At 49.6% G+C, this 16,917-nt stretch overlaps 2 non-coding genes and 1 pseudogene across 2 annotated transcripts; all 3 read right to left on the bottom strand.

Annotated features, from left to right (window-relative positions):
* Positions 1 to 3,112: 3,112 nt before the first annotated feature.
* On the bottom strand, positions 3,113 to 3,302 carry LOC148647625 (U2 spliceosomal RNA). Its single transcript, XR_015927144.1, has one exon. It is a non-coding gene; the product is annotated as a U2 spliceosomal RNA (small nuclear RNA).
* Positions 3,303 to 9,781: 6,479 nt separating this feature from the next.
* Positions 9,782 to 9,958, bottom strand: LOC148647624 (U2 spliceosomal RNA; annotated as a pseudogene).
* Positions 9,959 to 16,143: 6,185 nt separating this feature from the next.
* On the bottom strand, positions 16,144 to 16,337 carry LOC148647623 (U2 spliceosomal RNA). The gene has a single exon (XR_015926857.1). It is a non-coding gene; the product is annotated as a U2 spliceosomal RNA (small nuclear RNA).
* Positions 16,338 to 16,917: the final 580 nt, after the last annotated feature.

Below are 16,917 nucleotides of genomic sequence, written 5' to 3'. Positions count from 1 at the left end.
CAAAAGCTAGGGTCGGGGTCGGGTCTCAGACTCGGGTCATAAACAGGCCCAGGGTCTAAATCAGGCCCAGGGTCGGGATCAAGGCTGGTGTCAAGGACAAGGCCGGGCGTACTAGGCTGGCAGATCGTCATCGGGCTCCCCTCATCCTCAGTCGTTTGTAGGGCAGGGAGTGAGCTCCAAGCCGCTATCCCGGCTCCCTGCCCTCTGGCTCCTGGTCACTCTGAGCTAGCTCCGGCTCAGCCTCCTCTTCCATCTCCTCCTGGTCCGCCACAAACTCCTGGTCCACCACCACCTCCTTGCGGCGACCCCCGGACCTCTTCTTCTTCTTGTCCTCCGATTCTGTCTGTCCCTTACCAGCCTGCGCCCGCTTCCTAGATCGGACCATCGTCACGGGCGCCCGATATGTCGTTCCCTCCTCATCCGCCGGCTCTGGCGCTGCAGATATCCCGGCTTCCGCCGGAACAGGTCCTTCCTTCACAATGTCTGCCCAGCTCCCTTTAACGCGCTCAACGTCCCGCGATGGCCCTTCCTGTGGATCTTCCTCTGTCTCCTGTCTTCGCGTCTTCCCTTTCCCCTTCCGCCTCGGCTTCCCCACCGTCTGCCACTCGTTCTCCTCCACGCCCTTCCCAGGGGCTCCTTTGGCTTTGGCCTGGCCGTCCTCTCCACTGTCTCCCGCTTTGCTGTCCTCTGCCCCGCTCTCCCCTGCTGCCAGGCCCACACCTTCATAGAAATCCTTATTAAAATCGGCATTCCTACGACGGCAGTCACGGTACAGTGACGCCACACAGCGAGCATTCTTTAATTGGGCAATGCCTTGTCTCATGACCCCGTTTGTTACACTTCCTGCATTCAGTTACTTTACAGTCGGCCTCCCGCTGCCCATACTCCTGACACTTGCGACAAAAGACCGGCTGGTTCCCATAGTACAGGTACCCCCTACCTGTACCGATCGCAAAGGTGGAAGGTGGGTGGGCGAATCCTCCCGGGGACCTGGGGTCCTTCCGCAGCTCGACGCGCGCGGTATTGCCTCTTCCCTGTCCAGACCCTACGCCGATCTATAATGAGCTTCGGTGGCTCCAGAACTTCCACATAGCGACGGAGAAAGGTGGTGACATCACAATCCGGCATAAAGAGATTGAACATGTGAAGGATCACCATCCTCTCGTTGTCACTCTGCAACCCCACACACTTATAGTTTCCCAGCTTACCGTCTTTTTGAGCTGCTATTACCTGCGCCGTAGCATGGTGGTGCCCCTTCTCCGTCACAAAGGAGAGATCCATGAACCGCAGCACCCGATTCCCCTGTAAACATTTAATCTCCGCGACTTCTAGCTGCAAGACACCAAACAGTACCTCTTCCTCAAAGTCATCCCTTCCCGGCATCTCCCCATACGCCTTCCAAATGAAGCAGATGGTCTTGCAAATGTTGGGACCCTCCTCCACCTTCCTCGCTGCAATGGGGTCCGCAGCCATCGCAATGCAGCCTTTTCGGCTGCCGAAGCAGCCTACTCACCAAAGCCGGGGTCCAAAACCATCCAATCCAAATCGAAATCCAACCGCAATCCAAGCGAAATCCAAAGTCCGAAATCCAGGCAATCCAACAGCGTAGTCCTCCTCGGCAGTCTCCTCTCCAGTGTTCTCTTCCACGGTCTTCTGGAGTTCCCTTGGCCGCGGACAAGCCACGTACCAAGATCGCAGCCAAAAGGCCGAGAAGCGATGCCCGACGCCGGCCTTGGGCGGGCGCGCGGGCGTCCGGCTGGCGCGCAGCGGCGCAGGCCGACGCCTCGGGAGCCCGGTCCGCACGCGGCTGCCGGCCGCCCGGACTCCGCTCTCCCTCTCTCTTGCCTGCCTGCTTGCTCGCCTGCCTGCCCGCCAGTCCCGGGCGGGGGCCCTGCTCTTGGATCTCCTGTCAACAGCCCGAGAACAACCACAGCCGCAGGGGGGCGCCAGCCGGCCGGCTTCCTTATCTTAGGCCCCTCCCACCAGCAGCAGCTGGGCCGAGCCACGCCAGCAACTTCCTCCTCAATCACTGGAGCAGCCTGCACCACCTCCTCCTCCTCTTCTCCATCCACCCTCAGTGTACCGTTATCATACTCCCTTGCTCTTCGTATATCTCTCCATACACAGTTCCTGAACAAATGTCCTTCAGTCTCACACAGGCTACACACTTTCTTCCGGCACTCCCTTGCTACGTGCCCAACACCTCCACACTGTGCACTCATTCCCCCTACGCTCAGCGGCTTGATGTCCAAAATTCCGACATCGTCTGCAAAATTTGGGCTGGTTCTGATAGAAAAGATAAGCCCTCTGCCCCACGTGCGTCTGACCGTAGCTTCACCCTGTACTTCCTTTTCCCAGCCCAGATGTTACGGCTATCGATAATTTTCTCCGTCTGGCTGATGACTGAGACGTGCCTCAGCAGAAAAGCTGTTACATCATCATCGCTCAGAAAAGGATCATACAAATGCACCATCACCACACGAAAATTGTTGTAATAACAGCCCAGCACTTCAAAATCCCTCAAAAATTTCTCGTCCTTCTTATCCGCGTACCTTGCAGACACCCTCTTGTAAATCTTCTCATCTCTAAAGGTGACATCCATATACTTCAAAGGTCTATTCCCTTGTGCACATAAAATCTCTTCTGCTTGTCTTCAAACTCACGTCTCCCAGGCGGTTCTACCCCTCGCATCCAGCGAAAGCGCAAAGTCCATTTGAAAGAAAGAAAGAAAAGGTGGATATACTAAGTTTTTTGGAGGGAAAACGCCCAGCTGTCGAAAGGGGCCCGTCTGCAGGGACAGGGACGGACACACACACACACACACAAGCAAGCCACGCCTGCCTCCCTGGGAAAAGGCTGAAAAAACTAAGTTTTTTGGAGGGAAAACGCACGGGAGCCGAAAAGGGGGCCGGCCTGCTTGCCCAGAGAGTCGAGACGCGGGAAAGCGCACTGAGGGAGCACGGGAACGGAGACGGAGACGGGGAGGGGGAGAGAGAGACAGACACAGAGACACACAGATGGACGAGAAACGAGACCGGAGAAAAACGAGCTCCAGTCCACCTCGCTTGCTTGCTTGCTTGCTAGCTATGTCTGTCTTTTCACCGCTGAGAGAAGGTGGTGCACCGCTCCCGGAGGCGCTGCAATACCGGGCCGATGCGTGGAGAGGACGGAGCAAGCCCCTGATCCAGCTCCCTGTTCCAAAAATCCGTTTAATATGTGGTCCCCCGATGGGGGACGCATCGGATATTAAACTGATAAGAACAGATTTTTTTTATATTTTATTAGAAAACAGTACAAAAAACAGTGCTTAAAAGTTTATTCTACCCACCACCTTTAACACCACGTGATCAAGTCCTTCCATCTTTCCCGTGCAGCAGCAAAACCCCAAAATTATTGCAAAATTAGAAAATCAAACACAAGGTTTCCATGACAAAATTCAAGGTGTCATCCAAAATCATTATACATCAGTTTCTACACACAAATTTAACACAGGTAAATCAAAACAACTCTTACAACAAAATCAAACCCTTCCACCTTTCCCGCGCTGCGTGATATCCCCATTTCTGTACATCTCTTTTAATCCGAAATTTAACTTCGTGTACTATTCGCTGATAAATGCTATTAACTGTTCTTACTTTGCCCTTACGAATTAAAACGTCTCTTGCATCCCACAATTCAACCTTGACCATACTGATCAGGAACCATAACAGGAAATTAACACTACCCCTTTTAACTCCCCCTTTGATCCCATACAGTACCACTGATGCTGACACATGAAAAGATACATCCAACAATCTGAACAGTTTATTATATTTCTTCCATACCTTTTGTACAAAATCACATTCCAGAAAAGCATGCTTTATTGTCTCTATATTTTTACATTCTTCTCGTGGGCACACAGTTCCTCGTCAATTTATGCTTGTAAAGTACCTCACGCACTGGCAGCTGTCCCCACACCATCTTCCAGTTGAGGTCGATGAGCCTGTGTTCCAGACCTCGTGGTTGGATTCTAGGCCACACAGCCTTCTTCCCTTTCCACTCTATCGGGATCTTAATCGCATCTATCAGATGCTGATATAGCAGTCTATGATTCAATATTATCGATACCTCCCCTCTATCCCAGTATCTCTTTAGCCAAGCTTGAGCATGTTTATAGTGCCAAGGGAGATCACTTCCATGCGGTACTACATTGGACCATGAAACCAAAAATCTCACACATTGCGCAAACCAAAAACGCATAAAATATTGGTGCGCATGACTCACTGGAGAACTTAAGGCCAGGCACAGATTGGACACAAAAATACAATCTAATTTTAATGGGAAATCTGGGACACCTCTTCCACCCTGCTCTATTGGTCGAACCATATCCACTCGCTTGATATACTCATACTTACCACCCCAAATGAAACGGAACACTTCGCTGACCAAAGTGCGTCTAAGCTTTGCCGGCAGAGGATAAACATATGTCAAGTAAACAAGGAGCGGTAAAATGTCCACTTTCAATACTAGCACCTTCCTAATCAGAGTCAGTCTTAGCTTTGTCCATAAACCCAATTTCCTCCTCACCATTCCAATTTTCGAAATCCAATTGCAATATCCTGAGCCTCTTCGCAGAAAATCGAGTCCCAAAATCCTTATAGGTCCTGTGCACAAAATAAAACCGCCACCCCACTGCTCCGATACTTCACTAGAGCCGAAAGTTTTAAAAGTGCTTTTCGCTACATTCAAATGTGCACCGGATGCCCTTGAGAAGACTTCAAAAATTTCTAGAGCAAAACTCAAGCTAGAAGTGGTTCCTACCAATAACGTCACGTCATCTGCGTACATTGTCAATTTAAGTCTTTCACCTCCACTTCCTGGCAATACCAATCCGTCTATCCTTCTATCACCTCGAATAGCAGATGCAAAAGGCTCCATATACATTACGAATAAAAGTGGCGAGAGAGGGCAGCCCTGTCTCACCCCTGCCTTCTGATGAACTAAATCTCCCAACCAACCATTTATCACTGCTCTGCTGCCTACATTATTATACAGAGTCTGGAGCCAACCTATCATTGTTGGGCCAAATCCCATTTTCTCTAGTACCAGCCACAAAAACTCATGAGAGACTCTATCGAAAGCTTTTTCGAGGTCTAGGTTAGCTAATATTAAAGGCACACTCCTCTGTTCTGCCCATGCTATAGTGTCCCTTAATAACTGCAAAGTCCATCTGCTTGACCTCCCTTTCACTCCGCAAGTTTGATCCCTTCCTATTACAGTGGGCATCACAGACGACAAGCGGTTGGCAAGCAACTTAGCCATTATCTTATAGTCTACGCACAATAGTGTTAATGGCCTCCAATTTCTCAACAATGTGCGATCCCCTTTCTTATATACCAAAGTTAAAATTCCTTCCCTCAAGGACTGACCCATACACTTTTTATTAAAAATCTCTTCCATCAATCTCAAGAGCAAAGGACCTAAAATCCCCCAAAAGGTGCCATAAAATTCCACCGGGATCCCGTCTATACCCGGTACCTTCCCCTTTTTTAATGATCTCATCGCCGCCTCCAGCTCAGACAACTCAAAGGGCCTTTCCAATCCATCCCTTTCTTCTTCCGACAGAGTCACTTGTAGCGTCTGGAGCACTGCTCTGGCCGCCTCCCTCTCACATGTCTTCTCCGAAAATAAATCTTCATAAAACTTTGTTGTTTCTTGGAGCATTCCCTCTCTATCCGAGATCTGTTCACCACTAGTGCTTGTAATTGCATACAGGACCCTCTTCTCCTGTCTTTTCCTAACTTTATTAAAGAAAAATGTGGAGCACTTCTCATAGTGCTCCAAGACTTCTATTCTCGCACGAAAAAGAAAATCTCTTGCTCTTCTCTCGTGGTGTTCTTTTATCTGTTTCACGAGATCCTTAATCTGCTGTACCGACTCCTCACCTGGGGGCGCTATACCATCTCCATTATCATAAACCTTCTCCAAGTTTTTCTCCAATGTCTCCACATCCTCCCTCTCCCTCCTCCTCCTCTCCCTACAATACTTCCTGGAAACTTTCCCTATTATAATTTTGATCTCCTCCCATAACTCCACCAAAGATCCACCCTCTGTCTTTCTACTCAAAAGTCTTTCTAGTGTCCTCTCCATCATCCTTCTTTAGCTTTCTTCTAACACTGCACAGTTTAACCTCCAGGCTCCTCTGCCGAAATTAGGTCCAAAATCCTCTACCTCAATATTCAACATACAATGATCTGAAAACCATACTGGGGTCACTTTAGCATTCTCCACTTTTACCTTACTGGAGGCGAAGACATAATCCAGCCTCCTTCTAACACCTCTAGTATTGCTCCAGGTGCATCCCACCCGGGATCGATTGCCCTCTTTATGACAATCCTTCAGATTGTACATTCGCACCATGTCCTTCACCACCCTAGCATCCCCATCCTTCTCGTTATCTATGTCTATGTTAAAATCTCCACCCATTACCACCACCCTATTCGTGACACAGCGGACTCAAGCTGGCTAAAAAATCCCTCCTCTCCCTGATTGCCGCTGGTGCATATACGCACACAAACCTAAAATCCAGACTGTTAATCTTTGCATCCACATGCAACAGCCTACCTGGCTCACTCACCCTCACCTCTCCACACTCCACTTGAGGTTCCCCAAAAAGGATCCCTATTCCCGTGGAGTTCACCTTTCCGATGCTCCACCTTGAGGGGCTACGGTCCCACAAGGCAGTCAGAGCCTCCAGATCTTTCCCATCTTTAATATGAACCTCCTGTAAAAAACATACGGTAGGTTTCAATTTCTTAATGCACTCAAAAACAGCTATTCTCTTGGCTATATCTCGCAATCCTCTCACATTTATGGTCAAGATATTACTCATTAGCTATTTATGCTGAAGGGTCAGGTCCAAGCCTTCTGGGCTTTTCCCTCACTCTCCTTGATGTAGGCCTGTAGATCAGACCCACACCTAATTACATCCTCTCTCTTCTTACCTTCGAGACCCATCCCTAGGACTTCCCTTCCGCTATGGTCAAAAAATGGCTTAACACTACTAAACTGTTTAAAAATATCCTTAATTTTCTCAAACCCTTTAGGGTATCTCACCCCCTCCCTATACCATGTGGTTCGTTTTAAAAAAACACTGGTGGTCTCAAGGTCAAGCCTTCAGGAACTCCCCACCTGCTTCACTTTCCGTCGTAAATCCTCATACCTCTTCTGGCGATCTCTTTTAGCTGAGTCCCCAGCCCTTTGAGTTTCCCTGTCCTTAATTAATTCAAACAATGCCTGCTGTGCAGCTATGGCTGTCTACGGTCTCTACTTGTTATCCTAATTAGATTCCTTCCCTCTATCTCAAATACCACCCCCTCTTGTGCTAATTTCCCCAAACTAGGGAAAGATGAGAAATCAATCTGGCCCTCCTCATTAATTTTCTGTACAGACAGAAAATCTGTCGTCGCAGCAACTATGAGTCCTACCAACCCACAAGGTCGCTTACTATGACTGGAAATACCCTCTACCTGTTTCTCAGACTCCCCACTTGTTTGCGGGGCCGTCTCAGCTACCACCTCGGGAGTTGAGACCTCCTCACTACTCTGCTCTCCTTCCAATTTTCTTTTAGCGGCCCCTCCAGACCACTCCATTCCCCCTTCTTTCTCTCCTATAGTTTGCTGAATGGTACTCATAATGTCCTGCATTGCTTCCAGATTTTTAGCAGTCCGAGCTGCAATGTCCTCAACTGCTGTTGAAATCTCTTCCTGGTCTACCTCTGGGTCCAGGGTGGGACTTTCGTTCTCCTGACCGTGGACTTCAGCCGATTTCTGTTTCTCTCCTTCTGCCACTTCTCTGATTGTCTCCTCCGCTCCGTCCAGCCCCTCAGTCGCCTCCTCTCCGTCCTCTGGCCCTGAAACAGAGAGGGACAAAGAAGGCCCAGCAACCCCAGACACGCCCCCTGCCGCCTCCCTGCTTACCGAAGTGTGGCTCAGAGGGCAGTCCTTATACAAATGACCTTCTTCCCCACACAGGTTGCAGGTCTTCTCCTTCTTGCAGCTCGCTCCAAAATGTCCCGTTTTTCCACACTTCCTGCAAACTATTTCTCTGCAGTTTACCGCAAAATGTCCCTCTTTCCCACACCTTCTACATGTCAAAGGTTGTCCGGGATAATGAAGATATCCACGGTTGCCTCCAATATAAAAAGTTGCCGGAGGGTGCAAAAAACCATCTTCCTGTGCACTGATAGTTCTCAGGCGAACTAAATACTTCCTTTTCCCTGTCCAATACCTGTTCCTATCTATCACTTTCGTGCTCTTTGCGATGATGTCCACAAATCTTCTTAGGAAGAGTTCTATATCTTCTTCTGGCAAGTAGGGATTAAACATGTGTACCGTTAAAGGTCTGTTCTCTCTTACAAAAAGTGGCTCCACAATATAGTCACTCAGTGGTTTCTTGTCTCGGTTAGCTTTTACTATTTCCCACACCCTGCTACATACAATTCTATTTGACGAGGACAGGTCATATGTCTTTTTTCCTAGGAAATCTTGAAAACAATATACATCCTCTGGGCCTAGTCCAAAAAACCCAAGGACTATCTCCTCCCCAAATACTTCTCTATCTCTTAGAATCCTCTCACCAGCTTCTACCTTCTGTACAAAACGAATGGTGTTTCTTAGCTGACCTTCTCTACTGCTGGCGCCCTCTAATGGCTTTCCCGATGAACTTCTGGCTGAAGCCGCAGCTGCCGCATAGCTTTTCCCTCCTTCCTTCGCATATCCTCTCTCAGCTCTTCCAAGATCTTCACCGGCCAGGGTCCTCCCTGCCGTATCAAAAACGCCTTCGGGAGTCGGCTCCATCCCTCCTTCCTCCCCACTCCGCCACTCCCTCTGGTAGGTTGTAGGAAATCTTCTTACGCTGACACTCACCTCTCTCCTCTCCGTCCGTCGCTGCTAACTCTTCCCTTGACTCAGTCCTCTAGTCGCGGTCAGGCCACGTACTATTGGATCTGAGCCAAAAGGCCGAGAAGTGATGCCCGACGCTGGCCTTGGGCGGGCACACAGGCGTCCGGCTGGCGCGCAGCGGCGCAGGCCAACGATTGGGAGCCCGGTCCGCACGTGGTTGCTGGCCTCACAGACGCCGCTCTCCCCCTCTCTTGCCTGCCTGCTTGCTCGCCTGCCTGCCCACCAGTCCCGGGCGGGGGCCCTGCTCTTGGATCTCCTGTCAACGGCCAGACAACGACCGCAGCCGCAGGGGGGCGCCAGCCGGCCGGCCTCCTTAGCTTAGGCCCCTCCCACCAGCAGCAGCTGTGCTGAGCGAGCTGCAAGTGAAAGCGGACCGTCGGCACCTGCGGGCAGAGGCAAGGGGCAGCGCTCTCTCGGGAGGGAGGGACGGACACACACACACACACACACACACACACACACACACACACACACACACACACACACACACACACACACACACACACACACACACACACACACACACACACACACACACACACACACACACACACACACAAGCCACGCCTGCCTCCCTGGGAAAAGGCTGAAAAACCTAAGTTTTTTGGAGGGAAAACGCACGGGAGCCGAAAAGGGGGTCGGCCTGCTTGCCGAGAGAGTCGAGACGCGGGAAACTGCACAGAGGGAGCACGGGAACGGAGACGGAGACGGGGAGGGGGGGAGAGAGAAAGAGAGAGAGACAGAGACACACAGATGGACGAGACCCGAGAAGAAGGAGCTCCACTCCACCTCGCTTGCTTGCTTGCTTGCTAGCTGTCTGTCTTTTCACCGCTGAGAGAAGGTGGTGCACCGCTCCCGGAGGCGCTGCAATACTGGGCCGATGTGTGGAGAGGATGGAGCAAGCTCCTGATCCAGCTCCCTGTTCCAAAAATCCGTTTAATATGTGGTCCCCCGATGGGGGACGTATCAGATATTAAACTGATAAGAACAGATTTTTTTTTTATTACAAAATTCATCACAATCGACATAATCACAACAACAATGTTCTCCATAACAAAAATCAAACTCCTGTAAGGGAACAAAAAAACAAGCTTCAATACACCCATCATTACCCTAACCCCACCCCTTATTCAAATGAGCACACACCCTTCAATAACAAAAACTCCCCTTATTTAAAACCCAGGGTCATCCTTTCTTTTCTAAATATCCATTAGGGATTTCCATTTCTCTTTTACTGCATGGTAGCTCCAATTACGCAAATCAGCTGTTATCAAACATTTAACATTCCACACAACTTTGTTCCAAACACCCCTCACACTCCGCAACACCCCTTTCTTAACTAACACATTTCTGGCGGCCCACAATTCTAATTTAACACAACTAATCAAAAACCATAAAACAAACGCAGCCTTTTTTGTTCTCCCCCTCCCCCCAACACCATACATTATGGTCGCCAGATTGATTTTGAAACCTGTCTCCAATATCCCAACCAAAATGAACACTTCCCCCACACACTCTGTGCAAAATTACAAAACCAAAAAACATGTTCAACCGACTCGACTGCTTGGCAATCCGCTCGTGGGCATCCGGCCTGCCTGGTAAGCTTGTGCTCATACAAAACATCCCGCACTGGAAGCCTCTTCCAAGCCACCAGCCAGTTCAGATCCAGCATATCCAGCCGCAGGCCTTTGGGCTGGACTCTTCTCCAGGTTTCGGCGGCAACACTACCAACGATCGTGGCTTCTCCCTGCTCCATCACCGTACGATACAGCGCCCTGTGGTTCGACAGAGGAGGATCTTCCCCTGTCAGATGACTCTTCACCCAGGACACTGCGTGCCTGTAATACCACGGTAAGTCCTCCCCATGCGGGACATCATTCCTCCAGCCAGTAAGGTGTCGCATGCTGCTGGAGAGCCAAAACCTCGCAAAAAACTGAGAGCTGTGCGTTACTGGTTGACTTAAAGCGGCACATAACCCCGCCACATACAGACAATTAAGCTTGACAGGGATATTTGGGATACCCCTACCTCCCTTCTCAATTGGACATTACATGTCAATACGCTTAATGTACTCATACTTCTTATTCCATAAGAATTCAAAAGTTACTTTAACAAGGTATCTGTTGTATCTTGCAGGCATCGGGAAGACATTGGCAAGATGTATCAGAGCAGGTAAGACTTCTGTCTTTAATATTACAACCTTCTCCACAAAGGTTAAAAGCCTATCACCCCATCGTTGCAGCCTCAACCTTGTGCCTTCTAGAGCTTGCAACCAATTTTGATGTACCATCCCCTGGTCTTGAAAAGAGATGCCCAATATCTTCAAGGGACCATTACAAAAGTCTAACCCTTGTATCCCTCCTTCCCTATCCCTCCATAAACCAAAAAACTTGACCTTGCTCTTTTGTTTGTTCAGTCTGTCCCCTGACACTTTAGCAAACTCCTCAAAAGGAACCAAAGCCACGTGCAGGCCATGATCCGAGGTCTATCAGCGTGATATCATCCGCATATGCAGACAATTTGACACGCTCCCCGCCACTCCCAGGCACTAACAGCCCGTCCACATCTGGGGTCACGTTAATCATCCTCGCAAATGGTTCTATATATAGGATGAACAACAACGGGGACAAAGGACAACCTTGCCTTACTCCTGAGTTTTGTTTTACGAACTTCCCAATGAAGCCGTTGACCACAACTCTGCTGCCCACCTGTGCATACAAGGTTTTCAACCAACCAATAAATGTATGTCCGAAACCCATTCGCTCCATCACTTACCACAAGAAAGAGTGCGATACTTTGTCAAACGCTTTCTCCAAATCTAGATTGGCTAGAATCAATGGCAGATTCCTTTGCTCTGACCACGCAATTACATCTCTAATGAGCTGTAATGACCAGCTAATCCTTCTCCCCTTAACGCCACAAGTTTGATCCTTGCCTACCACAGACCCTATTACCTCCCTCAAGCGATTAACCAGTACCTTGGCAATGAGCTTATAATCGGTACACAACATAGTAAGCGGCCTCCAATTCCCCAAGTCCGTTGACTGCCCCTTCTTGAATAACAAGGTCAAGACCCCCTCACGCATTGAATCCCCTAACCTTCCCTTAGTGACGACCTCTGTTGTTATTTCGAGCATTATAGGTCCTAATATGTCCCAAAATGTTTTGTAAAATTCTGCAGGCAAGCCGTCTAATCCTGGTGCCTTCCTATTTTTCATCCCGGCTAGTGCTTCTTTAAGTTCTTCCAAACTAATAGGCTTTTCCAAGAAACACCTACCACTCTCCGACACCCGTGCAGAAATACACTCTAACACAGCGGACTTCGAAGCTTCTCCTAAAACTTCCCCAGAAAAGAGCTCCTGATTGTACACATGGACCGCTTCCAACATGCCATCAGTGTCCTCCACTATCTTATCAGTACCAACACGGACCCCGTTCATACTTCTTCTATTTTGAAGCTTCCTCACCTGTCTGAACAGAAAGGAGGCACATGTCTGTTGCTGCAACAGGGAATCAATACGGGCCTTGAACAAAAAGCTTCTAGCTCTTTGCCTATGATAAGCTTTCAATCTGGCCCTAACAACTGCAATGTCCTCCATATCTACCTCCACCCCCTCATTTAGCTGCGTGTAGAGGTTATTCAGTTCCTGCTGCAAGATCCTCCCTTCCTTTACTTCACTCCTCCGGCAATTTAGGTTGTACTCCCTTGTGAACTTTCTAATTCTTTTCTTAACTACCTCCCACCAATCCAGGGCCGAGATATAGCTCTTCTTTGCTCCCCACCACTCATTCAGCTTGGATTTCATACCTTTAATATAAGCTTCCTCACCCAATACCTCCACATTCATTCGCCAAAAGCCCCTGCCATACAACCTGTGCTTAAGACGCAAATCAACCTCAACGATGTCGTGGTCAGAGCACCACACCGGCTGGACAGCAGCTTTCTCCACTGTCACTTCCCTTGAGGCGAAGATATAATCCAGGCGCCTTGCAATACCTGCTGCGTTCCTCCAAGTCGCCGCCCCTGCCCCAGCTGCAACTCGGGAAAAACAATCCACCAAGTTAAAACGTGTCAAAAGCACTCGCGGCTGTTTCCCCTCCACATCCTCCCGCTGCCAAGATCAACATTGAAATCCCCGCAAATGACAAGTGTTTTGTTTGTAGCACACAGCGGATATAGCTCTTTAAAAAAATCTGCCCTCAAAGAGCTTATAGCAGGGGCATACACTGAAATGAGCCTAAACTTATTGTTACCAAAACACACATCCACACTCAAGGCCCTCCCAGGCACTATTACATTGCATTCTTCTACAATCATATCGTGACTACCAAATAAAACCCCCACACCCGACGATTGTACCCCACCCACACTCCACCAAGACCCACCCTTGTCCCATTCCCTCGTAAAAGCTCTAACATCCTTGTCGTTCTTCAGGTGCACTTCCTGCAGGAAACACACATCAAAGTTTAGGCTTTTCAAGGAAAAAAACACAGCAGTTCTCTTCACTCTCTCTCAACCCCCTCACATTTAGAGTAACCAGCTTCATCTCGGATACAAATTAGGTCTTCTCTTCCCATCTCCTAATAATCTTCATAGCCGCGATATACGCATCCCTGACTTCCGACTCCTTTTGCCCATACACATACAAACTTGTGATATTTCTAGTGTTCCCATCACCTTCGATCTTAACCCACGGATGAGACCTTAAAATACTTTTAAGTGCTCCGGCCCGATTAGGAAACTTTACGCTCCCGTCCCTCCATTCACAGCTTTTCAGAAAACCCGGAGATGCCTCTAGGTACTTCACTATTCCATCTTTTTTCTTGATTGCCCCTACCGCAAAGGCCTCCTTTGCCATGCCATCATTGTCTCGCCACTGTTTCTCAATGTCCCTCAAAAGAAGCTTTTTAGACCCGATTTCTGCGTGCGTCTTCCCATACAGCCAGAAGCGCTGGATCTCGCTCCCATTGCGCACACAATCGTATCGAATGTCCTTCCTTGATATCTCCTGTTCCTCAAAATCAGTGGGCCACAGGACCTTACCACCCCCCTCGTCCCATTTACAGAGCTCTACAAAGTCACGGGGAAGATCTGAGTCTAGCCAGAGGCCTTCCTCTTCTTCTTGCCTTGGGACTGCACCTGCCTCTAAGACTTGGGTGAAAGTATTGCCGCTTCCGTCATTCGAACCTCCGGTTTCGGGGACAAATGGTGTACCAGTGGATTCTGAGGAGCCGCTGCCACCAAGTTCACCTTGTCCCTCTACCCAGACCTCTCTTTCCTCTTCCTCCTCCTCCGAGCACGGAGGTGCTGGAGCCTCAGAAACCTGCCTACCACCCGAAGGTGGCTCCTCTGGATCTCTGCCCGCTTTTTTCACAAAAAGTTCTTCAGACACAGCTGCCTTCCTTTTAACTGTCTTTTTGGAGGTCGAAGCACCATCCTCCTCCTCTTCCTTCATTCTATCCCCCCAGCCTTCCTGTGGGGCCATGCCCCCCATCTCATCCACCGCATCTTTTAAAAAAAACAGTCCAGGTGTATCAAAACTGATGTCCTCTCCAGATTGACTTATTTCCATCTCCTCATTTCCCATCCGCCCGCCATTGTCTCCTGATACACCTTCCTCAGCTGCCTCCTGTTCCACTGGTGGATCTACAGCTGGGTTTCTCAACACACCTGTGTCAGTTGCCTCACTCCCAGAGTCCCCTTGGCCCGCAGACGCAGCTTCCCCATCCTTCTGAAGCCCGCTTATGGCTGCAGAATAGCTCCCAGCCCTTCTCGGGCACTCCCTATAAGCATGGCCTTACTTTCCACATAAATTGCATTTAATGTCCTCTGTGCAAGCAGACGCCACATGCCCAATACCTTCACATCTCTTGCATACCTGCACTACACAGTTCAGAGCTACATGACCCTCTTGCCCACAGCGCCTGTACGTGAGGGGCTGGCCCGGGTAAAACAAGTACCCATTGTTTGATCCAATCGTGAAGGTAGCTGGCGGATGAAGCAAACCATCACTTGCCTGTGCACTGAACCTGAATCGCACTCGGTACCTTCGTCTCCCGTTCCAGTATTTCTTCCTATCGAGCACTTTGACCCCTTCGTCCTGCACATCCACAAAGCACTTAAGAAAGCTCACAATGTCCTCTTCCGCCATATAACAATTAAACATGTGCACCGTTAATGTCCGCAGCTGCCTTGCAAATAAAGGCTCAACGTAAAAATGCTTAAGCGGCTCCTCATTCCGATGCTCATTATCAATTAACCAAAATTCACTGCATTTAATGTCAGAAATCAAAGAGAGGTCAAATACCTTTTTCCCGGGAAAATCCTGTAGACAGTAAGTATCCTCCGAGTGCACACCCAAAGCCTTCTCCAGGACCACGTCTTCAAAAGTATCCCTGTGAACAAACTCCTGGATCCCATCATCCTTCAAGACAAACCGGATAGTATTCCTCAGCCTCGCCTCCCTGCCGCTCGGTCTTCTCTCCATCCTCTCAAAATGGCCGCATCCTCCTCCGCCACGTAGAAAAAGGTCAAAAAAAGCTCCTGCCTAGCCTATAGGCAGGCCTGGGAAAAAAAAACCCTCACCTTCCTTCCTTTCAACTGTTCCCACAGCCGCGGCCAAGCCACATTTTTTTTTCCTATAAAATATACTTTATTCCGAAAAAAACACATCTCAAAAAGAAAACATCTCACACATCATCACTCCTCATAATTAAAACAACGGCGGAACGGCGGTGATTGTCCGTTATCAATCTTTGCAAGGTGGGCGGATTTGCAAGGGAGGGACAGGGACGCGCGCGCGCACACACGCCTGCCTGCCTGCTGAAAAAAAAGAAAGATAAGGTGGATATACTAAGTTTTTTGGAGGGAAAACGCCTAGCTGTCGAAAGGGGCCCGCCTGCAGGGACAGGCACGCACGCACGCAAGCCACGCCGGCCTCCCTGGGAAAAGGCTGAAAAACCTAAGTTTTTTGGAGGGAAAACGCACGGGAGCCGAAAAGGGGGCCGGCCTGCTTGCCCAGAGAGTCGAGACGCGGGAAAGCGCACAGAGGGAGCACGGGAACGGAGAGGGCGAGAGAGAGACAGACACAGAGACACACAGATGGACGAGAGATGAGACCCGAGAAGAAGGAGCTCCAGTCCACCTCGCTTGCTTGCTCGCTCACTAGCTAGCTACGTCTGTCTTTTCACTGCTGAGAGAAGGTGGTGCACCGCTCCCGGAGGCGCTGCAATACCGGGCCGGAGCGTGGAGAGGACGGAGCAAGCTCCTGATCCAGCTCCCTGTTCCAAAAATCCGTTTAATATGTGGTCCCCCGATGGGGGACGTATCAGATATTAAACTGATAAGAACAGATTTTTTTGTTGTTGTTTTTATTAGAAAATAGTACAAAAAATTCTTAACCTGTTATTCTACCCACCACCTTAGCACCACGTGATCAAGTCCTTCCACCGCTCCTTAGCTGCTGCAAAACCCCAGCGCTTGATGTCCAATCGAATTCTTCTTGCTACGTCTCTCTTCACCTTCTGGAGGATGCCTGGGACTGTTCCTTCTATGCCGTGTCTGATCAGCTCTGTTCGTTCTTCCCACACACAGATCTTAATGAGGATGATCAACAGCCATAGAAGGAAGCGTGTGTTCCATCTTCGGGAACCGGGCACTCCTTTCATTACCAGGGCTAGTGACAGGGGAAAAACCAGACCCACCTGCTCAAGTAGGTGTCGGCTGGACCTCCACACCTTCTGTGCAAACCCGCACTCCCAGAAAACATGATGGACTGTTTCTTCCTCTGTGCAGCCTTGTCTCGGGCACTGGCTCTGTCTGGACAGGCCATGCGAGTGCATGACCGCCCTGACCGCCAGCCGACCCCATATACCGAGCCAGTTCATGTCTTTTAACCTATTGTCCAAGCCCTTTGGTTGGGCCTGCTGCCAGGTGTCCCTGGGCACACCCAGGATCGCTGGCCTGTCCTCCACC

Source organism: Lepisosteus platostomus, chromosome 15 (assembly GCF_059453375.1).
Source record: "Lepisosteus platostomus isolate fLepPlt1 chromosome 15, fLepPlt1.hap1, whole genome shotgun sequence".
In the NCBI taxonomy this organism is placed as follows: domain Eukaryota; kingdom Metazoa; phylum Chordata; class Actinopteri; order Semionotiformes; family Lepisosteidae; genus Lepisosteus; species Lepisosteus platostomus.
Note: the sequence above shows the minus strand (reverse complement) of the source record. Positions and strands in the feature narration are given on the sequence as shown.